This window comes from Pagrus major, chromosome 20, assembly GCF_040436345.1.
Source record: "Pagrus major chromosome 20, Pma_NU_1.0".
Taxonomy (NCBI): domain Eukaryota; kingdom Metazoa; phylum Chordata; class Actinopteri; order Spariformes; family Sparidae; genus Pagrus; species Pagrus major.
The window spans coordinates 23,806,917-23,833,220 of record NC_133234.1 but is presented as its reverse complement, the minus strand read 5'-3'; the positions used below and the strand labels follow the sequence as shown (position 1 = coordinate 23,833,220).

At 41.7% G+C, this 26,304-nt stretch overlaps 1 protein-coding gene across 1 annotated transcript in view; it reads right to left on the bottom strand.

Annotated features, from left to right (window-relative positions):
* The window catches only part of tanc2b (tetratricopeptide repeat, ankyrin repeat and coiled-coil containing 2b), a 141,254-nt gene extending 137,740 nt beyond the window's left edge, over nt 1–3,514 (bottom strand). The window contains exon 1 of the mRNA XM_073489737.1: nt 3,431–3,514. The gene's annotated coding sequence lies outside the window, so the exon portion shown is untranslated. The remainder of the gene's footprint in view (nt 1–3,430) is intronic.
* Nucleotides 3,515–26,304: the final 22,790 nt, after the last annotated feature.

Sequence of the window (26,304 nt, the reverse complement as noted above, 5' to 3'; positions counted from 1 at the left end):
AACAAGAACGGAGGCAGCCAGTGGTCACTGCTGTAGAGCTTTTCTTTTTTAAAAGGTGCAATTTGTAAGAATTTGAATTCAAAACAATCAAATAAATAACTCAAATTATCAATTTAATGTGAGGAAATATCAATTTTGATGCTCCTGTGCTAACGGTAAAACCAACACTGCCCCAGTGCTCCAAATTCCCAGTTAAGAGCAGTTATTTTTACATAATGCACCTTTAATATTTGAGCTGTAAGACACAGCAGTGAATAAAAAGCACTAGCCAGTCGGTTGGTTGTCTTCCACATCAACATGATAATGCTAGAAGCCAGGTTGAGGTTATCCTAGATGCTCGTGCTATTCGTCTTGGATCCCACCTCTCTGCGCTCAGGCTTGAGTAACTAGTCCAGAGCACAATCCCTCACTGGCTTCCCGCTATACTCCCAACAGCGTTAGCTGGAATGCATGACTAAGCCAGATGTAGCCCTACCGGGAATTGAGGCCAGGTCTCTGTGGGTGAGAGTTTTTTGCCTGTGTGTCAGAAGAGCTCCCAGCCAATTCTGTCTGAGTGTTTCATTTTAGACAAGACAGAAGTACCTGCACTGCATGTCTCAGTCTTTATCCATCTATCTGAGAAAAAAAAACCATGGTGATCCAAATCTGGGGCTTCTGTTTTATGTCTAAGAAAAAAATTAAAAAGAGCATCCTACCTGCATCGTGTCCCTGGTACATTCCAGCTATTTGGAAAAATAAACTTGTGTTTAATCTCCTTTAAATCTTTAACTTCAAGTCCCAACAGAGCACAAAGAGAAGCCAGCCTACCTACCACCATACAAGGATGACTAAAAGACTAAAGCAACAAGATCAAGCCAGGGAGGACAGCTCCCCCACAACTCAAACAGAATTTATCGTGCCTGTAAATTGGTTTTCATCACAACTGGCTGTCAGTGTTGGCGTTTGTGGGTTTCGGCATGTCAGATTTGACACAGCTCCCCTCCAGTAGCTGTGGGCTGCAGCTAACCGCCCACACATCCCACTGGGGAGAGACCGTCTTCTTCTGATCCCCTTCTACAACTTGACAACGCTGATCACTCTCATCATCGTCCCCTCCAGCACTCAGCCGAGATTTACAGCCCGAAGCGTCCGATTGGTCAGAGCGTGACTAATACTATCGGAAGAGAGCCTATAAACGCGGTCGACTTACACGAGGCGTGTAGAAAATAGTGACTACAGCTTCTCCACATTGAAAAATACACTGAAAACCACCTCCACCACCCAAAGCTTCCAGAGGGGAACGCCATCACATTTGATGACACGCACAATTGGAGGAGTAGAACCCAGTTCTTCATGTGCCTGGAGACGCTGTCATGTTTCTGCATCTTTGCACCAGTGACCAACGCAAGAGCTGACCTGTCAATCACAGACTGACAGATCAAGGCTGCACGCCAAAAGGGACAAGGCACTTGTGCATGTTTGAACAGATGTCAAAGACGTCGCTGCGAACGTGAAGCAAAATTAATCTGTTCGCCAGGATTGAGAGGTTTTAAGCATATAAACCCAATTAACGGCTCAGACAAAGAAATTCCTTCCTCACCCTCGAAAATGTGAGTAATGCGGACCTTAGCGCCAGTTTATGGTATGATTATAATTTATGCCACCTCCTAAGCAGCGCTCGCAGACTGTGTCTCTTTTGTGCAGCCCCGGCTCTTTACGCCGGCGGTGTCTCGGAGGAAGAAAAGAGCCAGTGTCGTGCGGTCAGAAGGCATTTCAGTCAGACAAAAAATCTGTGTCAGCACTTTCTGCCAGGGAGCGAGAGGCCGGCGTTCAGAGCCGTTAGCCTCTTTCTCAGAGGAGAGGCAGAGTTTAATTGGACTACTCTTCCACTCCATTTGCCGGCCCGCATCTTACAGGCCACAGCTGCATACATTCTAGCCAGCGACTGTCACTCTGCATACCTCTCTGCAGCCTGCGAGCTGCACACTCCCTCTAACAGCTGACAGAAGTTGTTTGTCTTCAGACACACACTGCAGACTAATGTGTGTGGATTACAAAGTAACACTCTGGTAATGAGATTACCAGAGTCACTGGCGGATACCTGCGTGAAGTAAGGATGAATTTTATTGTCAATTCATCTGACAGTCATTTTCTCCATTAATCAGAAAAAAAAGTAATCAAATCGATGAATCAATTATCAAAAATACGTTTTCATTAACTTCTCCACGGCTCTTCTTCAATCATCTTACAACCCCTGATGCTGCCGCCGTCACAACTGATTTTGCCAGAACCAGACGGCCTCACTCTTAAAAAAACTTCTTATTGAATGACTTTGGATCTATTTCAGAGCCAAACAACAATTTCATGGCTGGCCAGTCACAGAGTAATTACATATGGCCCCGGGCCGACACGTCGATCAGTACTCGAGACGCTTCTTAAAAGATAAGACTTTTTCTGACGGACAGCTTCTTCTGAACAGATGACAGCAGGTGTTGCAAAAAAAATCATAATGAAGATAGAAGCGGACAACATGAATCTATTTCCTGATGATAAGAGTTTTCCTGTAGACACAGTTACTCTGCAGTGTCACCTTTACTTTCCCCGGAAAGAAGCATTGTGATTAAGTACGTGTAAAAGGTCAATTCTCCGAGGTTGACTAGTTAATGGGTAGTCGTTGAAAAGTTTGTTTCAGGAAAAGTCTCTTCAAAGGCGAGACGCTACATTAAGACATTGGTTTTTGAAAATGTATTGTTAAAATACGCAAATAAGGTATTATGTAATTAAAAATACACATTTCCAGAGCACTGAATAAAGCCAGGCTCAAAATTCCTGTTTCATTTGTTGATATATTTTCAGATATCTCTATTTATTACTCGATAACTCAGAAAATACTGTCAACAACCATAAAAAAAACTAATTTTCTCTTTATGTTTTGAGGAATAAACTGTTATAAATCAGGCTTTGAATGATATATGAACAAACAACGACATGTCTCTCCTCCTGCTCATACAGCAAAGACATTTTCTGGCATCCCTGCCCACTTTATCCAATCAGGACAGAGAGGTCCATAAAGAGGCGGTCCTGCTTTAACTCATAGATATCACCATGAAACTTCCCCAGCTGATTACTTCCATTGAGAAAATTACACACTGATTTCCAATAATGACAACTGAATGTGTATTTTGGATGTTTTCTTTCCACTGACCTGAAAAAAGACATTTTGGAGGCAAATATTTGCTATTCTGCTTCCAATTCATCATTTTAGGAAAAATACTATGAAACAGTGAGCATGTACTCTGGTCCTTTTTCTACTTGTAAACACAAGGTTAACAATGCATCTATTGTTCTGTGAATGTTGTACACAATGACTTCAGTGTTATGTTGCAATAGGTATAAAGGTCCCGGCTATATGCGCTAGTTCAAGTGCCATGAAACTTGAGAGATGACTCACCATGAGTAGACAGCAGGCAGGTCTCCAAATCCGGCTTTGAGGGCAGTGAGGCGCTACATTTCGCTAGGCTGAACCACGGTCCAGATCCCTCTCCAGAGGGGACACCCGACAGTTCTCTACAAAGGCAACCACAGGGAAATAAAAAACTTTAACTCGCGGCTGGCGACTGACTGAGAGAGGCTCGTATTGACACACAGCAGAAGACGCAGCGTGGCAGGTCTACGCGGTGGACTGCCTGCCCGGCCGCTGTTCACTCTGTTGATGATTTTTTTCCAACAGAGAACACAAACAGTGGCTGCTGATGCAAAAAAAATCAACAAGGGCTGGTTGTCAAAGGGCTGAGTGGGACAGTAGACAGTTGTCACCCTCTTCAGGGGGGCGGATCTGACATAAAGTGCTGCTTTCAGAGTTGTGATGCAGAGCCACTGAGTCCTGAAGCACTCCGACCAAATGTGTCATTATGTCATTAGGTGGCCAGTTAAGAACGGGGGAGAGAGGGGACTGAAATTTTTGTGTGGGAGATGTCTGGAGTCATGTGAGAAACATGAAAACAAAGGGCGGGGAGGGAGAGGGAGGGACGTAACGCTCAAATATTACATGTTTACAAAAAAGATTTTAGACATTTAAGCATCTAATGGTCACAAAACACAGCAGAGATGCAACAAGTTGTCATCAGTTAAAGGAACAAATCACTTATAAATAACAATGCAGTCATTATCTTGTCACCCTCACGCCGATGGAACAAGACATTTCGTTTTAAAATGTTGAAATACAACAGAAAGAGAAACTACATACAGCTCGTCAGGCATAATGCAAATCTCAAGAAGCCCCAAGATCACAAATAGGTTTGAAAAGATAATATTTACACTCTTGAAGTGTGTTTGAGCTCGTTCACTATAAGAGCTGTGGCAGGTGTAAATAACGTCTCAGGGCTTCTGGAGACCTGGATCACGCCAGACGAGCTGTGAGGAGCCATAATATGTTTTTGTTTCTGTTGTTTTCTTCACATTTTAAAAGTCCCCATCTACTTCAGTTGTTTTGGAGAACGCTGCGATGCTGTTTGGCTGCAAAAATGTCAAACATTTGCAGGTTCCAGCTTCTTAAATGTGAGGATTTGACAGTAAATGTAGAGTCTTTGGGTTTTGGACTGGATTTGAAGCATCACTTTGGCTCTGGGAAACTGTGTTGAGCATTTTTGACAGACTAAAAGATTACTCAGTTTATGAGTATGATTTACGGGGTGAATAAACAGGGTGACAAAATCAAATACGAGTGTTGTGTTTGACCAAATATCAACAATATTGTATGGATGACAAGACTGTAGATAGATAATCATCAGTAATGTGGATATAATGTGTTAGAACGACTAAAAGAGTCTGTTAACTTTAGAAAATTACCTCATTTTACTGTAACGCAGCCTTTAAAACCAGTAAAAGGCAACACTTGTGCCGTGTCACGATATAAAAACACAATATAGTCTTTTATCACGACCACAAGATAATATCGTTATATTGCCTAACCCACATATCTCTCATAAATTCTTTTATTTTGTTATAAACTGTGCAGTTAAACAAAGAATGCCCCAAAATAGTCTTTGTAAAGATTAATTAGTTGAAGCCACACTGGCCCACAGAAACATATGTTCCAAGTTATCAGGCGATTACATAAACACAATTGGCAGCTCAGTTGCTCTATGGAGAATTAATTAGCCCACACTTTTGGAGGGAGGACTCCGCTCGGTTTTAAAATTAAGTTAGGAGAGAAATACTCCAGTATTTGTTAAACAAACGATTCCTTAAGTGTCAACACTAAAAATCAGCCCCCGAGCGCGATTCAACGAGTTCGTTCGAGCGTCACAGAGTCCTCGCAGCAGCCCTCTGTGATCCCCTCCAATGTCAGGCAGCTGATATTCATAAACTAGATTTTCAAAGGTAGCAGAATGTCATTTCGGCACAAAAGACGTCTTCAGACAAAACTGCAACACAATAATCAAGTTTCCTCAAGGGTGTCACATGGACTTAATGCTTTTTTTTTCTCCGTTTTCTAATTATAGTTTGCGCGACGCTCTCTGTAGGGAACACTTCATAAGACTTAATCTGAATTTCACACTGAGTTGCCAACACGTTAATTAAGCCGAGGCAACCAATGGAAGTCTAAATAAGTTACAGCAATAATAATGAGAAGCTGTGAGACATTCATATCTCCAGAACTCTCAGTTTGATTATATTATATATTGATTATATATTGAAGTCTTTCTGTTCGGGGCTTTGAAGGCTTGCAGGGGGGGATTCAAATTGCCTCTGTTTGGGGTGACATTCTGCTTTTTTAATCTAAAATGAATAAAATTTTGTTTAATAAAATGCCCTCTCCTCGAGCGGAAACTGTTTTTTGTCTATTCTCTTTTTGATTTGCTCACATAAAACATCTCTAACAGGGTTTTTTAAGCGTGTAAAATCGACTTTAATAGAGAAGTTAGTTAATGGTGTCAGGGTTAAGGAAATATGGCCGCTGACAGACACGAAACATTTCAGAAGGTCGACTCTCCTTGTCACTTGAAGCTAGAGGGGTCACGAAGGCCGGGCAGCTGTCGCCCCCCCTCCCAGCAGATGATGATTAGGAGAGAAGCAAGGGCAAAACACCTCCCTGCGCTGGTCGTCTGGTTTACAACGATATGGATTGTTGAAGCAAAAAAAAGAAAAAAAGGGCACTCAATTAGAAAAAAAACAACATCCGAGTCCCATAGAAATTCCCTTTCAAATCTCAATCATGTGGCAGAATGCATAATTCTCCTTTGTCCACTGTGGCTTCTGTATTATTACTGAAAAGGCCAGAAAATGATCAAAACAAATTATCCAAGTCCCCATTTCACTGATAAATATGGCGTTTAAGCTTTCCCCTCTCATCGCCTTCCCAGAGGCCATGAGTGCCGAAGCTTTCATGTAATACAAATGCCTCTGTGTAAAGCCGAGCAGTTCATGTTTGGCCAGAAATGTGCTGCTTCACATCATGAAGAAACCGCAGCTGTGTCTCCGGCTCTTTCTGCCACTTTGAGAAATAGGTACTCAGACAAATTGGCCAGCTTAGACCAGGCTGCACGCTCAGGACGAGGTGTCTGTGATCTCCCCTGACCGTATTTTGTTTTTGACAAATAAAACACAGGTCACTGCGGACCAATTACTCACATAAACCAGAAGAAGGAAAAAAGAAAAAAAATCTCCAACCGTTGTCATCACCAATTAATTTAGGGAACATCTGCTGAGATATCAGGAGAACAAGCAAAGATACGTTTGTGGCTTAATAACTTGAGGGCTTAATGACTTCTTTAATTGTGTATCGAAAGTAAAATCTATTGTTATTCCATGTCTCAGTCTGAGTTGTAGAAATAAACAGGGTTTCTGCAGGTTTCAACAAGATATTAAGACTTTTTAAGACAGTTATTAATGCAATTTAAGACCTATTTTATGTCCATACTGGCAAAAAAAAAGTCCTTAGGTGGAGTTGCTTGCACCTGCATTTTCTTTTCAAAATAAATGCCTTAATAGCTGTTTATTATTCGATATTGTGAAAAATATCTCAATAATCGATAACATCTAATATTGGCTCAAGCCTGGTTTCTAATGTGACTGTCTGGCCTTCACCCTAAAACCAACGCAACACTCTTTTCCACCTACTTTAGCATCCTTTAAGCACAGGTGCCCTTTCATCTGAGCTCCAACATGAGAAACGCTGCCTCTTGTGCCGAGACCTCGGCTCATTAAAACATCAGCCTGGAGAAAGAGGCTGAAAAGCACCAACAAAAACACAAAGGTTTTGAACTGACACTCAGTATCAGCTGTTGAACAACAACCACCTCCAACACCTACTTATACCATCCTCAAATGTGTTTTTATCTCAAGAAACAAAAACTAAGCTCTGAGCGGCAGCCCGGCAGCCGTCTGCGCTCTAAGTGGCAGGTACGGGATTGAATGACGAGAGTCGATCCATTATCCGAGCACATCGAGTTAAACGGGATCGACTTTAAACAATACTAACCTTCTTAACGAACACGTGCTGTCTGCCAAGTCTACACTCAACAGAGCACGAGAAGTCTGCAGTTGCTTTACAGCCACAGTTATTTTGGACACTGGATTGGTCTTAGTCAGTTTTGATCAAGATGAATGAAACGTTTAGGCAAATCGAGTCTGAACGCTGTCCTGGCAGAGGGGCTGCAGCTTTCTAAAAGCGTGGAGAATGGGATATGGTTACAGAGCTGGTTTAAAGCATCGCCCAAGATTAGCCCCCTTCTTAAAATGCATCTCATTACAGCAGTTACATCTAATAAAAGAGTGGGAGATGATGGGATTCGGTCCTTAATACTGCAGCTAGCACGGCGGTGAAGCCACATGGGAATGTGTTGGATAAAAACAACGACTGACCAGAAGAAAAACATTATTAAAAGAGCGCGGTCCAAGTTAATGATGGCTCTGTCTGTATAAATGTGTTTGTGTTATGGGTCCGTGCTCACACTGTGTCGTTAGCTCTCATTACCTCTGTGACTCCATGTTAAAAATGTATGCTTCAGGGCCTCCTATGTCTCGTTGGCTAAATGAAGAGGGAATCTAATATAGTTTCCTTGGAACTGGCATTAACACTCTGTGGGGCTTTCAGCTGGATATCAATTAGAGGCTCATTAGGCATTTAGCGATGGCAGACCCTCTGGCTTCCTGTCGCCCACTGTGAAACTGGCTGACCCTGACCTTGAGGAAATGCCGGCGCTCTCAGTGTCTTTGAGCTCTGGGAGATCGCCTATCAAACAACTGTATCAGACATGCTTCCTCTAAATCTTGCATTTCGGAAAACATAGTGTACACGTAGCTGCGGGAGGCAGAAAAGGAGGCTTTGTCCGGGCAAGCAAAGCCATTTTCTGTAGCACGAGATATAATAACATACTTTAATATTGACGTATGTCGTTGCTTCTTTAACACGAATTACACAGTGTGTTCCACTGCTACAAGTTGCTAAATCATGTTAGTGATAAAACAGCACTGGTTGCACAGAGACAAATGAAAAACTGTTTCCGTGCCAGCTTCCTTAACTTCAACCGAGTCACAACACTGCGCTGGAAACGGGGCGGAAATATGCCTGTCCACCCGTGAATCATGTTTAAATCACTGCTGATGGGAGCTGGAGTCAATAAATATCTGTGACTGCTGCAGAGTCATCTGACTCGGGAATGAATGCTGATTTTACCCTTTTCCACTGAAGACAAAACGCACACTTGTAACTTTCACAAGGGAAACTGTGTGCAAATCAAAAAAGATGTACTCAGCTCTGAGCTTTTTGTCCAGTGTGAGAGCGGGTATAAGCGTAGGGGAAAAAATGTAGAAAATGAATCTGTTAAAGCTGAGTCAATTAGGAAGGCAGTGCCAAAATACCTTAGGCAAAGCAGTACATTTAAAACACTGCACCTCAGGCTACAGAGGTTAGCTATATCATTTCGGAGTGCATTGCTAAACGTGGGAAACCGTTCGCAGACAGAGAATACATAAAGGAGGATTTCCTGAAGGGCGTAGAGGTTTTGTTTGATGGACTGACGAATAAAGACACCATCACACCCAGGATTCAAGACTTAACTCTGTCTGCGAGCGCTGTTGAGAGATGCATTACTGAAATACTGTTGCACTAAATGGTGATCCCAGTTTGCATTTTACATTTTAGTAGCTTGAATCACTGAGAGACGGGACCCTGCATAAATATTAGACCCACAAATCTAACCCCTGCATTTGACTCTAATGGTAGATCAGGTAAAAGTTGGCTTTTGCAAACTGACATCAGATATTTTTACTGTAATACAAGCTGACATGTACAAACAACTCTTATCCGAGAGGCTCCAACAGTTGCTTGAAATGCCAGCCTAGTTAGTTCTCCGGGCAGATTGCAAGGGAATGCATTTAGCTCTGCTTAGTGCTGCATGTTTGCGTGTTTACTCATCTAACCTCATGCAGCTCCTCTTTATTCTTGCCCCTCGGTGTGCAGTTTGGGGCAGAGGTGGTATGGAGTATTTTTAGACGGACTCAGAGGGGACTCTATGTTCACAATGGACTCTCGTGGCTGAACGAGGACATATTTTGGTGACTGGAGGCTAAGCAGCAGACCACTCCCCTACCTTAAAAACAAGCCACTGTTGTTGAAAGCCACTCACTGAAACTGGCCCCGGTGCTGCTACATGTGGACTCTTTTCATATCTTTTCATTCCTGGAATAAAAATGGGAAATTCTCGTGCAGACTAGTCTGCGTGTATGCACAGGATCTTTACAAAACTGCGTTAGACAAAGTGCATTATACTTAAGTACCACCAAAGGGTACAGTCCTGTAGTTCCCACAGTAAAGCTGGAGTGGAGACTTTTCATTTGCGAGGGACAAACCAACGCAGCTGCGAGCACTGTGGTCAGTAATCTGACATTTGGTTGAACCGAGAGAGCGTCTTTTTGATCTGCATGCACTTTCCTTTTTGAAATTTACAAGTGTGCGTGGCCTGAGTTGGCCCGAGTAAAACACAATAGTTTGACTAAAGGGAGTCTTTAAAAATAGCCTGCATACCATGCCACGTAGCATCACAGGGCTCCAGAGTGACAGTCGGCAGAGCAGGAGCCGCTTCACTTAGCCACTTAGCTTTGATTCATTTCAGAGAGATGTGCTGCTTGTGGGCACTGTATTCAGCGTGTTTAGTAAAGCATGCTCAGTGTGTACTATTGCTTCTTTTATCAACGTAATATCTGTAACTACATGCCCGTGACAACACTGCCTGCCAATCTTGTAAATGTGCTTTTGTGGGCTTAGTACCCACAAACTAGTTCAAAGCAACAACAAGAAGACCGACTGTGCCTAATTTTCATCTCATTATTTTAGTGTTAAAATCTGCAGTTTGCAAACTCTGCATACTGTTGTATTTCATCTTCTATTCAAATGAAATCAGGGACACAAATTAAATAAGAAAAACTGCAACTGATGGTTATTTTTTTTTATTACAAATAATCTGTTGATTATGTTTAAATTCATTGTTACTTACTGATATTATTATAAAATGTAACAGAATATAGAGAAATGGCTACGGCAAGGATATAAAGACCAACAAATACTAATCACAATTTCCCAGAGCTCAAAGTGACGTCTTCAAACTGATTTTGTTGTCAAGCCAAAGACTCGTCATTTACTATCATAGATGTCAACATTTTCACATTTAAGAATTTGAAACCAGAAAATATTTGACATTTTTGCTTGAAAAACGCCTGAAATGATTAATCAGCTGTGACATCTCTAATTTGAAAAGATGGATTCTACAAATGTTTGACAATTAATCAAGTTTTCAAGTTTAAAAACATGATGGATATTATTCTGTACATGAATATAGCCTCAAGCAACTATTTGCCATGGAAAGCAGAGCAGCTGAGCATGTGTGTGTGTGTGTGTGTGTGTGCATGCGTGTGTGTGCGCATGTGTGTGTGTGTTGTAATTCGAGCTGCTCTGTTCTTTGTTTTGGTAGCCGGGCTGGACACACGTGCGTGTTTGTGCGTGTGAGTCTCTGTCCTTCTCCATGTCTGTTTTCAACGTGGCGGCCTGGTAAGAAGCTTCATCACATTACAGCTGAACAACACAATGAAACGAGCTTCTGAAAACATCCGAGGTGGAAAAATAAGCTAACTGAATCTTGAGTCATATTTGATCGGCACTGTCTAGTTGGACAGTTTGATCTGAGTTTGATGTAAAACATAAAATGGCAGCCGTCTGGCGACAAACTGTCTCGTTTGACAGCCAAACGTTACACAAAAATATGTTTGTGAAAACTTTCGAGGCGATGCATTGGCTGTGCAGTAACAGAACATTGATTCGGCACCGCCTCATTTAACAGTTTGATCTGAGTCTGAGCAGTGTGTGTCTGGATGCTGCTTTCTTTGGTTTTCCAACTATACTGAGTGAACGATGCGCACGTTTGTTTTAGTCTGAGATGCTGTTTTTCAGTCAGTGACAATCGATAACTCACTTCCAGATTACATCATACAAAGATAATATTAGCACAGAGATGTTGAACTGAGCAGATGTAATGAACCTATGATGGTGTTAATGATACAGTAAGGATTTGATATCACAACACATAATGATATAAGCTGAGAACACCCTACAGACGACTGACAAAACTGTGAATAATTTAAATAGTGGTGGTACACGACTGGATTCAGCTCTGCTCTGCCTGACCACACTCTCAACTGGCCTCTCATTGGCTATTAGCTCACTCCACTGACGGACACGAGGTCGTATCAAACATTTGAGATTTCACGTTCATTCTTAATTGGAGGGCGTGGGTTGAATCTTGATCCTCTTTAGCTGGGAAAATGGGATTGTTTTCCTTAAATCCTTGAAATTTTGGTCCACAGCCATGTTTTTTATTGCAGTACTTTCACATAAAGGGCATCATTGAAAACAGCGCTGGCCCAGACCTCAAAACAATGCTACTTTTCATAAAAATCCTTTTCTCCTACACTCCTACACTCCTCGTCACACCCTGTTTTAGCACACAAAGCCAATGGAAGCAGCTGTATTAACAACAACGTCTCCACTATGTTCTACAGACACAGAAATGCCTCGGCAAATTATAATGAAGTTAACCCATTAATGGCTCTCCACATCACAGAGCTGAGGCCCATCTCCCACTGCTAGCTGAGCACCACACACACGGGAACAGTGGAGCTATTTAGATACGACAGAGCACCAGTGTTTCAACGACAACTTCACGACGGCCCACGGATCGCGTTACAAAAGCCACGGCGGCAGCGGTGTCAATGTATGGGCATTAAGGAGGTGACATGGTGGTAACCCTATTTGTCTTGTGCTGAACCCATTATAGCTCGCAGCTAAAATGCACGCCTTTCATGATGAATTGCAAAGCCCCTGGTAATCTGCTAATAGTGACAGCAGATGTTGCGAGTGAGGAGGACGAGTGCGACACTTAGATGATGATGTCTCATGTGTGCAATAGAGCAGCAACTAACAATTATTTCAGCCCACTCGCCAGGATAAAATGTTGGCAGTCAACATTCTGCAAACCACAGATGTGTTTACATGTATACGTGTCAAACAAACCGTATTGATATTTGTACAAATATCGCGGTCACATTACATGTTTGTGACCTGACTTTCAAATTAGGAGGTGGAGGGGACGCTGGTGGAGTGAGAAGCCAGTGACTGGAGTTCATGGATGTGTTTCAACATTTTTAAGCGTGACACCACTGAGTATTTTTAAAGAGACCTTGGGACAATTATCAGCCATGTTTGTGCTGACAAAAAACAGATATTTTTGACGGAAAGTCGGGATATATCCAGCCATGTTTGGCCAAAACCCAAAGATTATTTACTTACTATCATAATTGACAAAGAAAAGCAGCAAATCGTCTCATTTAATTAGGTCGAAAATATATAAAGTATACAAAGTAATTAGGTTGATGCATCGATTAATCAACCTGTCCTTGCAGATCTGTGCGCACTGAAGGAGACAGGCCAAGAAAATACCTGGTTGGCGTAAAACTAGGCTCTATCAGCATAAAATCAAACTGGGGCAGCGGAGGTCACTGGTTGCTCCCGCCACCATTGCAGAGTGAAGGCTGCTGGTATCATAGCTGTTGTTCCAGCCTTCAAGCCTGATAAATACTCTGCCATTCATCTGCCTTCAGCAGCTGGGGTTGGCTCAAGCAGCTGCCTAATAGGCTAACAGGGATCTCTGGTTCCCCGGGGGAAACTTTTGAGTGGCAGACTGATTGGATAGAGCTGCATAGCCGATCTTTGTTATCTAACAGTCTGGCGATCTTGGCAGAATCAGGTAATGTCATGTAATTTAAGAGGTAGCACACATGAAAGAATGCATGTAACGCTTCCACTTGTCCAGGGAGCGGTGATTAACTTGATTTCATTAAAGCTGCAATGCAGCAATAAGCTCAGAGACTCCAGTCACAGCAGCAACTGCCAGTATGAAATATTTCAGGGTAAACTACAGGGGAATGGCTTCCCAGACATCCCACAGCAAGAGCAAGCCATCTCAGGCCATGTTCACACAAATACATCAGTATGAACATGTTGTTACATGTCACCATCTCTCAGACCTTATTAGTTTTTTAAAGATAATTTCCTAAAGCCACAATAACATGCTGCCAAATAAGAGAGCACCACTTCAGATTTCTTCTGCAGGCCTCGAGCCAGCAGCTGTACTCCATCTCCACCAAGTAGCTTTCTGTTTAGTATGTGTTGCTTATTGTTCAATTATATCATGATAATGAGAAATAGCAGTAGAGATGTTCCCTTCCACTAGAATTTGGCATTTAACATCTGAGTTAATTTACCTCTCAATACTGTTACCGATACAAGAACTTGGCTGATATCAAGTACCGATCCAATACCCGTGTGTTAAAAACAGCTGTATCCTTCTAACTCTGTACAGATGTGATATGATTGCTATCATTGTTTTGTGGCCTGGCTCAGAACAAACCCTGTGTAAAACATGATTAAATGGGAGTTTCTTTTATTATCCAGTTGGACAGTCAGTCATAACTACACAAAGAACACAAACATCAGGAACTGTAAGTTTGCTGACATGCCTGAAGTTACACAAGTTGCTTGCCGTTTATGGATATTGTCTACTTAGCAGGGTCCTGATTCATGGCGAATACATTTCGTGGGATCTGTGAATTTTAGGTTGCATCCAAGATATTTCCGAGTTTCACTCTCTCGTTGTGATATTTAATGTTTACTACAGTCTTTCTGCTGTTCTCTGCTACTAGCCAAAAAAAGAAAGGTCTCATCTCATGGTATGCTGTTGTTAGCTTTTTCATATAACTGTGCCCTCAATGTTGTGCCAATTTCTCCACAAAATTAGATTGAACATCCATATTTTTCAAGGTATTGTATCACAGTTAGAAACTTCAACACTAAGCAAATCAACCCTTGTTAGTAGAAGATCTAGTTGAAGTAGCAGCCAAATTAGTTCTGATCTTTGGCTTCCACCGGTCGATGTTTTGCACGAGGTAATGCCAATGACTTATCCTACATTTCCATGTGAGTAACTACAAATTAAGTTTCAAAGGAGGAGCATTATGGGCTTCACAAATAGCTGCAAGCTGCAAGTGTTTTTGTTCTTCAGACATATTCGTGTAGGTTATGGTGGAGAGGGAAAAGAAAATCTGGATGTTGATCATTAAAATTAAACGCTCATTTTGGATTTAGAATTGAAATCATAACGCCGGAAAGAAGCCTTGGATGAAAGTGAGAAGCAGTAAAGAAAACAGCAGAGGAGGGTATGAATGGGGCCACCAGCTCTTATTATTATCAGATCTTATTACACACTTTCTCATATGGGACGTACAGTAGTGTCGCAATAATACCACACTACTATAATGATGTGTAAACAACGACTCGTGGGAACCGAACACATGCTCCTGCGAGATATAACGCTGTAAAAAGCAGGCAGACATGAGTGTTCAGTTATAATATATTGATGCAGCGCTCCCATCTATTGTTATGAAACTGTAACTAGGTCTACATATCATAATAGCCTCCCTTGTATGTAGCAGACGAGAACACTGAAGCACTTTGATCCTGCGCCGTATTTTTCGGTCGAGCTGCTGGATCCTTTTTTAAGGTGTACGTCCAACTCCTTTGAAGAGAAACAGGCAACAGCATGTACAGGAAATACAAAACAGACTCACCAGCAGCTTTCTGCAAAATCTATTCTGGTGTCGGTTTGAAAATCCTTTCCCATACAAACAGCACATATTCAAAATACTGTCACACTGTCGTGGCGGTTTTTTGTTAAAAGCGCTGCAGTAACAAAGCCGCAGAACGTTATATGAAGTGGTATTTGTGAGGAATAATACACCCCAGAACAACCTCTATTGTCTGAGACTCCTGACTCCTAACACAAACATCAAAATCTTTCCATCTAGTCAAAGGCAGTGCGGTACAAGTAGGTGAGAAACACAGTGGAAATGTACCCATCAGAACTTAATAAATGTCACCGACTCCCAGCGGCACAGGAGACAAAAGACGTAGCAACGGCTAACCACAGCCCGAGATGAAACGGCCCGGCGTACCTCCGGTTCCATTCACTAACAAGAAAGAATGAGGCGCGAAAGAAGACGTCGTTTTCGCATCATTATTACATAATCAAAGGGCCGCGACGAAATGAGGGACATGCCGGGGGAGAATCCGTCCCTCATTAAAGGAGTTCAGTGCACCGGCGTCTCTTCCAAATGAGGCAATTTGGGGAGTGTTTTACAGGCTATCAGGAATATCTTCATCCACACATTTCTCCACATGTCAAAGCTGCTGCTGGTGTTTCTCTGAGATAGATGTTTTTCTACTGACAATATTCGCCTTGCACTTCCTAAACGACTGGCCCTTCTTAGAGCCTAGAATTGAGTTACTGACCAAGAGAGACATAAATTATGAGCAAAATATCAATTTCAATTCCATTTACACTGCATTTTCTTCCCCAAACTGATGATTCCACACATACATACAAAACTAAACAGCCAAGCATTTTTTTTCCGATAGGCCTTCCTGTTTTCCCTGACTGCTTTCTGCTGATTAAAACGGCATAAAGAGCACCGTTTCCCTCAGCGCTCAGTGGAACGAATAAAAACATCCCCGAGGACGACACCTTTATTCCCCCCCCGTTCAGAAAATAATCTCACATTTTCAGAGCTGATACGATTCACCCGGTGATGTCTGGCTCGGTCACGGATGCACACCAAAAGGGCTGTTTTCTACCTCATTAAAACAACAGACTGTTTCGTATCTGAAGCAGCAGTCAAACACTCTCGTGCTGTTAGAAGTCTCTTAATTAACTCTGACCGCTTTAAAGAACACAGAGTGGAGAGTCAGATATAGTTTTTACTGGTATCATTTTATTATTTTTGCTCGCAAGTTGGAGGCTATAAAGCTGTCTGTAAACAGCTGCTGGTGACGCTTCAAAGGGAAAGATAACGAGTTTAAACTTTAACACTGTAATGTAATATCTATCTGTAAAGTCGAATATATTTGGTGCTATTTCATTGCTGTACTTTGCCTTTCTGATGTCTTGTCCGCTCCTGATTTAATCAGTGATCTTCTACATTTCCAGGAAATGACCCACGGAATAAAAATGTGCTTGGTCTGTGCTTTCCAAAGCTGACGAGATAACTGTTGAGCAGATTTTTCATCTGGCAAACACTATGATTAAGATTTGGTTTGGGTTTAGGCACAAAAGGATGGAGCTGATCGACAGGAAATTAATTGCTGACTAGTTTAAATAATCGACTGATCATTTCAGTCATTTTTCAAGCAAAAATGTCAAAGATTTGCTGGTTCCAGCTTCCTAAACGTGAGGATTTGCTGCTTTTCTTTGCCATTTATTACAGTAAATGAAGAGTCTTTGGGTTTTGGACTTTTGGTTGGACAGAGGAGGCGACTTGAAGATGCCACTTTGGGAAATTGTGATCCATTTTTTGCATTTTATAGACGAAACGATTACTCGTGAAAACAACCGGCAGATTAATCAACAATGAAAATAGTTAGTTAGTTAGTGGCAGCCCGAGCTTAGGGAGAAATATCATGCATTGGGTTCAAATAACTACTTAGTTAAAACTATTACAAGGAACTTAACATTTTTTGCTGATTCTGGTCGCCCCTTTGGACAAACGATGACGATGGTGAAACAAAGTGAACACCAGACTACAGGGCAGGGTCTTTTAGGACTTATCCGGCCTGGGTAAGTCAGAATCTGACCCGCTTTGTCTACTTTGTCATCATGTAACAGTAATAAACCTGGTCATGCTTATTTGTTTTATTTGTTTTTATGGCACTGACTGAAAAAAACACTGCTGCCGTCACTTCTCTTGGGACGACAGACTCCACTGTACCATCAACTGAGGCTCGGTACATTTTTGTCAAAGTGTTTTATGAGTTAATTGTCGCCGTAATTGTTGAATTGAGATATCTGAATATTTCTACCCACTGGAATAAGAAAAGCATACCAATCAACATAATGGAATAAACGCCAAATATCACATCATTATTTTTAATTGGTGGATATTTCCATTGAGGATTGTTCACTGAGACCCAAACTGAGACTTCATGTGAACTGTATTTCTGACAGTTCCCCTCAATTAGGGCTCCGTAATTAATCACATAATAACTGTGATAACGATTTTCTCCTGAACCGTAAATTAAATTTCATCTGTGGAAAATGCTGTCACGGAGAGTTTCCGGTGTCTACTTAAAGTTTTAGTTTTGATTCAAAGATTTGAAGACATGTTTTATTAAAACTGAACACTTCTTAAGTCGAGTGCGAAACCGAAGGCTGTTTTCTGTCAACTCGAGTTTAAGAGAGATCCTTCACCCATTTGCCAAAGCAGAATCTTTTTTGTTCTGACCTTTGGCCCGTCAGTGAGCGTGACAGGAGGGACTGTGTTGGCTCGGACTGTGGAAAAAACACAAGGCCTCGTCTCTCTCCCCCCGCTGAGCAGGGAGCGATAAGAGCCGAGAGACAAAAAGTTTTGGAGCTGGTCGACTACAAAAGAAAAACATCATGATCTCATAATGGAAAACCTCCACACTGTGTGAACTCAGATGTGTGTCAGGAGCAGGGTAGCAAGAGAGAAGCAAAACTAGCGCATGTCACTGATGTGATGAAGGAACGCTTTGAGGATGACTGTCTTTTATCTGCGCCGAGCCGAGCTGACAACCGAGAAGTTGAATAAAAAAAAATAAAAAGAAGTACAGCTAGACAGCAGTCATCTCGAGCCTCATACAAAAACCATGAGTGCTGGAGCCACAATCTTAGCAGCTCTGCAGACCTATTTTTCTGATAAATGCTTCATCACAGCACTTCTCTGGATGCTATAAAGGCAGATCTTTTGTGAATGTAAGCGCGTTTGTAAGCTGTGCCCTAAAAATGACATTTTTTTCCCGTGACAGTTTTGCCATTTTTTTTTTACAAACATGCGCCCCGTTTAATCCAAACCGCATAACCGAGAAACACAAAACATCTAAAAACAACTGCCAAAAGGTTTTCACGTCTCGTAACATTCCCCGTTCGAAGCACACTTATTTTCCACCATATAAAGTGCTGAATGGTGATCACAGGGAAATAAGCGTTTTCCCCTTCCAAACAACAGGCATTACACAGATTAACGGCCTTTGTTGAAACATACTATTACCACATAAGTCGCTGTCGAGAAGGACCAGATGTCAGATAATAGGCTGTGCAGAGTGAGGTAGGTGCTGGCCTGAAGCCATTGAACAAGTAAGAACAGCTTCTAACATATAAACCTGTTCGCTTTATGGACAGCGTGTTGTCTGGGTGGGCGGCCCCCCTTTACCTCGATACTGTGTGTGTTGAATATAGGTTACACACAGAGGATACAGACATTTGAAGCATTTTTAACCTATTAGTAACCTCCATTCATTGAGCAACACCTCTGTTTTCATTTTATGGTACCCTACATGGTCTTTAAACATAACATAATGTCACTATTTCACCTTAAAATAACAACTTCAGTGTAATTTTGCCGGTACCGTGTCTTGTAATTGGGTGAATGGTGTCTCTGTCACAGCCACTCCGCCCCCCCATCAATTATTTCTGCACTATGTAACTTCAGAGAGAGGGAAGGATCACAGCGTTGCACACTTGTTTACTTCAAGACATAACATTGTTCTGACATAATGAGTTTCGTTTGTTGTTCGCACCTACATTACACCTGACATTTGTATTTACGACAGTGGTGTCGCGCTCAGAAACTTTGGGGAGGGGGCGCCAAATCGCACCAAATGTCAATTTTCTACACAATATTGCTTTAAAGGGGCACTATGTAGTTTTGGAGAAGAAATTCAAACTCAGAATTTTAATATTTACAATATTAATGAGGTAATAATACAAACTCAGTCTCTACTCAGGTCGCTAGCATACGTTAGCAAATGCTGGAAGTCTGTGAATTTACGTTGTTTTTGGTTTTTTGTTGTTGTTGTTTTTTATTTAAATATTAAATTGTGCAGTAACAGACAAGTTACCAACTAACTAACTGACTGACTAACACCAACCCGTGGATGGATCCGTTGCTCTGTGAGGAAGCTTACGTTAGCGTTAAGCAAACGCTGGAAGTGAAATAACAAATCATCTACAGGCTTGAATAGGCAAACAAACGAGATTATAAAGGTCTCATCTTCAAAGTCACATATGGCGAATAAAAACATGACTAACACAGGCGAACAGCTGAATTGTGACCCTTTAAAAAGCACCTGGGACAAAACTGGTCATCGTCATGTCCCCAGTGTTATAAACCATATAATGCTGCAGACAGATGTGTTGCACAGCTGTAACATGAAAGACATAAAAAAATAAAAATTAAAAAAAATCCATTACACATGTTGCAGTGCGCTTGTTATTGTGTACAAAAGGAGCAGCTAAGTCTATCTCATTAAACACTACTGGGGGTGTTTATTGGCTGAGCTGGCTGGCTGGGCTCTGCCTCTGAGCAGCAGCAGCAGCAGCAGCAGCAGCAGCAGCAGATATTATAGGTTATAGATTGGCTGCTGCAAAGAAGAGCCTGACACCTCCAGCACACACATGTCATTAAATATAAATCACATAAACTTTAAGACGCAGGTGAGAATAGAGCAGAAAGTGCTGCAAAATAATAAAGATGCGTTACCTTTCCTGGACTTGAACCTTTGTGTTTTTCCAGCCAGTTGTGGCATCACCTCCCTCTGCTGCTCCTGCTCCGGAGCCCCGCGTCTGCTGCAGCGCTCCGTGCTGCTGCTCCTCACTCCCCGACCAGCGGACCTCCTCCTCCGCTGCACGTTTCCCCAGCCGAGCCTGAGCCTCTTGACATGAAACTGCACCGAGTCAGTCCTCCTTCTCCCCCCCCACCCCAAAAAAAAAAATTGCAGAAGGAGACGGTCACAGGAGCGACACCCAATCGGGTGTCCGCGGTGCAAAGCTCGGTCTGCAGCAGGTAGCAGCTGCCGGGACTTGACGTCCGCTTCACGGTCCCCTGAATGTGCCGAGCGCCGGGGGGGCTCACACACTCTCTGGTGGAGTCATGTGTGTGTGTGTGTGTGTGTGTGAGTGTGTGTGAGTGTGTGTGTGTGTGGTGCAGTCAGAGCCAGTCGGTGCCCAGTGCCACGCAGCGCCGCAACATGGAGCGCTGACCTGCCTCTCACTGCGTCAAGCGCGCTGCACCTACCACTGCGTGACACTTCCGGCGCGAACTTTCAAAATAAAACCGCAATCGCTGCAACATTTACGAGCTTTAAAAAAAAAACAACGAAAATCACCTCTAAAACACACATTAAGATAAATACAACACATGCATTATGATTTGTGATTATCTCCAATGTATTTCCGGTGTTAATCGGTTTATCTCTGCGCGGCTTGACGCAGCTGAAATCCCCCCCTGAGCACAGGGACAAACATACAGTGGGGGGTGGGAGGCAGGCTTAATGAATTATTTATGATGAAAGAAGGCACTAATACCTAAATCATTCATAATTATTCAGAGGGAACAAGGTCGATGCCAATCAAACTTCCATCCCTCTGCACCATCGTGGCGTCTGACATTTGGACTGACAGATGGAGAAAGAGGTTGTCCTGGTGTGAGGCATTATCCTGACCTCCTCCTCCATCAGTCAATAAAATTACAGGCCCATCAGCCAGAATTACAATCATGGCTGCCTTTATTGTGAAATTAGCTACAGCTGACTCAAACTAAAGCTCTATAAGGCATCAATTTAATCTATTATAATTAATACACAGTTTGCTGAAAGGGTTATTTAAAGGAAAAAGTTGAAATGTTGATTGATTATATTTGTTGTTGTTCTTGTTGTCATAGTTTAAAATGCCTCTCTCATTAACTGCCACATTAGTGCTGATTCATAGGCCGACGGATTATTAAGTGAATGATAATGTGCTTATCTGGCTTCAGCTGTAAGCTACTTATTCTCTCATCGCGTGATTAATTCGCAGCAAGTAATCAAGATATGAGCTTAAGAGGTAGAACTAGTGATGCACGATATTTCCAATATTTCCCAACTCATTTTGATTGATTAATGATGCTGATATACGCACATGCTTTCCTCCACAGGTGCATCAACAAGTCTCTCCTTAAGTTATTATTTTGCCTTGTCTGGGAGACACTTTTCAAAATGTACACATTCTCCAGGCAAAAAAGATGAAAGCTACACAGTCAACAGTTTGCATTGCTTTGCATAATTAAAGCATCCTCTTATCAGCCTGTCATACCGGCAGGACGATGCCGATATTTCATTTTAAAGCCTTTATTGGCTGAAACTGACGGCGCAGAAAATGTTGTGCATCCCTCAGGCGAACGCTTCATTGCAGTTGCCTCGATAATGTGATTTTTTTAATGTTTGTTTTTGGGGGATTTTTTGCCTACACAGTATAGCAGTGGTGTACTTGGGATGTTTGAAGGGCAGGGGCACCAGCCATATGCGATGGGGCACCCTATAGGTCACTTTATCGTGCTTTATCTACCATAGGAGCAGCCAAGAGGGCAATTTCACCAGCAGTCCAGCAGTGCAGAGTAAAAATTGACTTCACTAGCGCCTCTGTTTACCCTCTCGTCCCCTGCCAAGAAACCAGAGAGATGCTAGCTTTTGTGACCGTTGAGGGTTCGTGTTTATGTTTTTTGCACTTTCCCAGTCGTACAATTGGGTCAGACATCTGCTTGCCGAGGCAAATTTCTACTTCCCCTTATACAACTTGTTTTATTTATTAGTGTTGCAACCATTGTCGATCTTTTGTGTGTGTGTGTGTGTGTGTGTGTGTACTTGGCTTCTCTTTGTTTCAGGAGGCTCTCGTAAACTAACTCCTCCCATGCAACCAATCAGCGGCACCTACAAAACAAAAAGCCCTTCCTCCACCTTCAGCAGACTGTGCTCTCTCTCTCTCTCTCTCTCTCTCTCCACACCATTTTTGTTTGTTTATTTTTTTCTTTCATTTACTGAATATATCATGTTTAAGCTTCATCTTTATTAATAAGTCAGAACAAGGACTCAGTGTTTCATAGATGCGAAGCAATAAAAGATTTTGCTTACAATAATGTTATTTCCAAGGAATTAAGTGAAGTCTTCAGTTGTCCTTTATCTCATTATACATCAACAGTTAATAACAGTATTGTATTGTAGTAAATACAGTAGTACAAACTGTAAGTTATACAGTAATACAGTGAAAATACATTACAGTAACAATTCCATACAGTATAATACTTTACTTCATTTTACACTATGCAAAAAACTACTATAGATAGTTTTGCCAGTCAGTTACTGTTAATTTGACAATAAACATGCTTCAGTGCTTTTTCAAGCTTGAGTGAAATGTTCAGAAAGAAAAGGCCTGGAGTGCTTCAAACAAAATGTGATGAAGGTGCTCTTCTTTGGGGAGCACAGAAATAAAAAAAAAAAGAGAAACATCCAAAGCACTCTTCTGGCGAAAAGGCTAAAAAACATTTACGGCTGTTTCATGCTGAAATTCTTAGAAAACACTGACAATGCATGCAAACAGTGCAGCTAAATGTTCTTTCTTCCTACCAAATGAACCACTCCCTTTCATGCCTTTGGTAACATTATTGTATGCAGTATGTGTGTAATATGTCGGGCTTTTCAATTATTACTCAGCTGGTAGGAGAAAGATGTTCTACATTATATCTAAAGAACGGTGCGGTGCCGGAGGAAACCCTAATTAAAAGAGAAGGTAGTCCTTAACATCATTAAGACATGCCAACATCATGCATCTCAGCGTGATGTAACTAAATATATGCTTCAGTTGGCAGGCATAACAAATCCACCAAAGGACATATTTGTACTTTAAAAGGTTCCCTCTCTGCAAATAGTAATGAGAAATACCTGAGGGAGGCCCTGGAAACTGGCTGTGGTGCAGAGCTCCTGCTAGTGTGAGTGTGATGGACGAGGTGGTCACAGATAGCAGAGTGGTTGAGGCCCCCCAGCCTCTGGAAACACACATGCTTCCACTGGCAGTGAATCAAAAGCTGCCAGGGCTTCCTCTGCCCCCGTCTTCCTCTGTACTTCCCCCCTCTGCCTGAATATAACGAATGAAAACAGTAAAGGTGAGTGTGCAGCTCGCTCTCCCCCGAACAGACCGCGAGGGGAGGTGAGATTAATGGAGGCCTAACACAAGATTGTGGGGCGATCAGAAGAGTCGTGGGGAGCCAGAGAAAGTAACTCAATGAAGCCTGGCCCCAGATCTTCTGCTAATCTAGTGGAGCTCCAGCTCCTGTGGCACAGCTGTGTGTGTGTGTGACGTCAGTCAATGTCAGACTGGAGGATCACGGAGTCGATGCTTTTATCAGCTATACGTGTGAAGCGGGAGCAGATATCCAAACGTCTCTCCACAGTGGTGGACATTTTCAGGGGGAAATATTACTCTTCAGATTCAGGTTAATAACACAAAATCTGATGACAAATAAATAATGAAGTTAGTTACAATTTACACAAGCTACCAGCTGCAACATTAAAGTGATGTGTACATCAATACATCAATAACTACAATCTAATACAACAATATAGGCCGATATGACTCTGAAGTATACCATTCTGCATGAGTATATACTTTAGGTACTTTAAGAGTATTTTGATGCTTGTACTTTGAATGCAGGACTTTACAGAACATTTACTTTAGTACTGATCTTCAGCACAGTTGTTCTTTACTTGTTTTTCGATTTTCTGCTACTTCATACATCATTTCAGAGGCACATATGGTACTTTTTACTCTATATTATTATATTTATTCATTAGCTTTAGTTGCTAGTTACTTTGCATACTCAGATCAATAACACAAAATATATTCAACAAATATAAGATTATGTAATAAATTAAATATGAAGATAAAACTTTATTTTTTCACCAGGGTGAACCCACAAGCTACCCAGCAGACAGTGATGGAATGTAACTAATAAGTGCTGTACTCGATTACATTTTTGAAGTACTTTACTTGACTATTTCCATTTTCTGCTACGTTCTACTTCCGCTCCACTACATTCTTGAGGCAAATATTATATCATACTTTATTATTTATTATAAACAAACTGATCTTAAAGGACGACACAATGTCATACTGTTTTACTTTGTTTACAGGTGGCGGACCCTGCCACCTTTCAAACAGAGTTCTGAGACCTTATTTTCCTCTGAGAACAGCTTTTTTTATTCATTTATGGAAAAAATAAATATTTCTGAGTTTGTATTATTACGTCATTGATATTGTCAATATAAAAATTCTCAGTTTGAATTTCTTCTCCAAAACTACATACTGCCCCTTTAATGCATAAACCACAAGGGCCATAATCCGATAATTAAGTTATATATTCTGAAATGTGTAACTTGTAATAATGAGTAGGCCTACTTTACTTTAACTTAAGTGAAATTATGGTTTTGGTACTTTTTTATTTTTTTAATAATTGAAATATATGTATCTTTTTATTTAATTAAATCATTAAGCATAACGAGGCTAGCGACTAATGAGGAAACAACAAATACAAAACAAAGAAACTGAGGCTGAAATAATTCACAAAACGTCACATTTACGGTCAAAAGTCAGAATTTTAAATGTTGCGTGAAGTTGCGTCGGTCAGCAGGCCTGCTGTCGCCATGGCAACACGTCCTCCGGGCTGAAACACAGTGGGGGGTGCTCACAGGTCAGCCTCACTTCATCCTCTACTGCCCTCTCTTTGACATCGAGGTGAGTCATGTAATGAATCAACACGATGAATTATCAAGTCTGACACTGGGTGAATGTTTGTCTGGCAAAAATTAAATAAATAATATTTAAAAAAGTCGATTTAAAATGTAATTTTCACGTTAAATGTACAATTTAAACCTCTCTCTCCGGGTCGACATCGTTTATTTTAATGCTAATTAATCTGAATCTTAATGAGTCTTAATTTCCATTTTCCAAAAGAGCACTCAGGTTTATTTTCCTCCAAGTTTTTTTTGTATTTCAGCTGAAAACATGATGAGGAGCCTGAAGATGTTTTGGTTGGAAAACAAGAAAAAACAATGTTTACTCACTTGACAACCTGTGTGACTCAGCCTGAGGCTGTAACATCACCCTGACTTTCTGTCTTCAGAGTAGCAGCCCACCACTCACAGTCGTTTCACCTGACTTTCAGATTCACGTGTTCTCGCTGAAGTCCTGCCTTCTCCAGGATTATTTCACACCTGATGACGCCTGCAAATGTCCTTCCACACTAGCGAGCTGCCATCTGTTGTGTTTCAGCGTTGTACCTCAGAGCCGGGAGCGACGGACAGGGCGCTGAAAACCTCAGTATCGCTGAGTAAATTTGGGGTGTGAAGGTTGCGCGCAACAGTTTAACAAAAAGATCTGTCAGAATCAGGATTAAAGGCGGGAGGAGGAGAAGGTAGATACAGCGATGAAACAAGTTGACAAGATGTCACTTACACCCATTTTAAGCCAAAACTGTCACTGCGTGCACCCTGTCTGAAGCGGATGCAGGAACATGACCACACGTTGATGGTGTAAATAACGTCTTTCGACATACGTCACCGTTCCCAAATCAACACGACCGTTGCAGCACACCAGCGACAGGCATAACGGACCTTCATGGTGTAGTTTGGTTGGGTTTAGGCAGGAAGACTACTCGGTTAGGTTTAGGAAAAATAACATTATGAGGGTTTAAATTGAACAGTAGTCAACGGTGAGAGAAAAGTACATTTCTGATCCCGTTTGAATTGTCCCATGACTCACACGTGTGATGTTTGTGACTTAAAAAGAGACTTTTTCAAATCAATAAAGTCGTTTTTCAGTGAATTGTTCCTTTAAT